Source organism: Aplysia californica, unplaced genomic scaffold (genome assembly GCF_000002075.1).
Source record: "Aplysia californica isolate F4 #8 unplaced genomic scaffold, AplCal3.0 scaffold00848, whole genome shotgun sequence".
NCBI classification, from domain to species: Eukaryota; Metazoa; Mollusca; class Gastropoda; order Aplysiida; family Aplysiidae; genus Aplysia; species Aplysia californica.
In genome coordinates this window covers 19,404-20,487 of record NW_004798118.1, presented here as the reverse complement: position 1 = coordinate 20,487, position 1,084 = coordinate 19,404, and the positions used below count along the sequence as shown (strand labels likewise).

At 35.8% G+C, this 1,084-nt stretch overlaps 1 protein-coding gene across 1 annotated transcript in view; it reads right to left on the bottom strand.

The window, feature by feature from the left end:
* LOC101859442 (actin, plasmodial isoform) overlaps nucleotides 1–683 on the bottom strand; it is a 56,766-nt gene extending 56,083 nt beyond the window's left edge. The window contains exon 1 of the mRNA XM_005110064.3: nucleotides 360–683. The gene's annotated coding sequence lies outside the window, so the exon portion shown is untranslated. The remainder of the gene's footprint in view (nucleotides 1–359) is intronic.
* Between the last annotated feature and the right edge of the window lie 401 nt (nucleotides 684–1,084).

The window sequence follows — 1,084 nt, the reverse complement described above, 5'->3', positions numbered from 1 at the left end:
TATGTATGTATGTATGTATGTATGTATGTATGTATGTATGTATGTATGTATGTATGTATGTATGTATGTATGTATGTATGTATGTATGTATGTATGTGTGAATGTGTGTGCTCGCTTGCATGCGTGCGACGGTGTGTATGATATGTGTATGCATGTTTGGGTGTATCTGTGTGTGTGTGTCTGTCTGTGTGTGTGTGTGTGTGTGTGTGTGTGTGTACCACGAGAAAAGGGATCTGAGGGCAAGCTTAAACTTATAACGATATTTCATAAAGCTACCGTACATTTTACACCCAAAAGACTTCTGCGAAAAGAAAAGGGGGGGGGGGGTGTAAAAGCGTAAGGAGAGAATATGGGCTTACCTTGTATCTTGTCTTTATTCCTTCGCTGCAGCCAATTTGCAGTATTTGTGTACGTCATGGGCAAGGTCCAACATGCATTGTATATCCTGTGGAAAATCCAATGTAAACCATTATAAGCTACATGCAATATTTATAAGTAATTTTCAATACCCAAATCATAATATGCTGTACTCAGTGTTAAAGTCAGCTTGTATAAAATAACTTAACACCGAAGGTTACATCGTAGATCAAATGAATGTGTGCAGAAAAAAATATTTGGCAGCTGGTCCCAGTTTGTAGCAAGTTCTGCACATACTTCAAAATCTACATTATGTTATATTTAGTTATTCGAGTGACTGGGTATTTGCAATGCGTCATAAACAAAAGTAAATGTTTATCAACATGCTATCCGCAATAAATTGTATGTATATAGTTCTAAACGTTTACAATGAAACATTTACGGGCCCAAATGCTTATAATAAGTTTTTATACAGGACCAATATTTGTAGCAAATATTCTCCTAACCAAGTATTAACGGAAAATTGTTTGTGGAACACAATAGTGTCAAGTTACATTGAAATATAAAAACGCTGTTTATGAAACAGGAGACACTTTCGACGTTATGTTATACATAACCACAAAAAAGTGTTAGCCTCGTACCAGGAAGAGAGACGACAAAGAAGAGTGCACATTAAAGAAAAAAAAACCGAATGTGGTCAGAGCTCAGACTTGTGTTATAATAATAG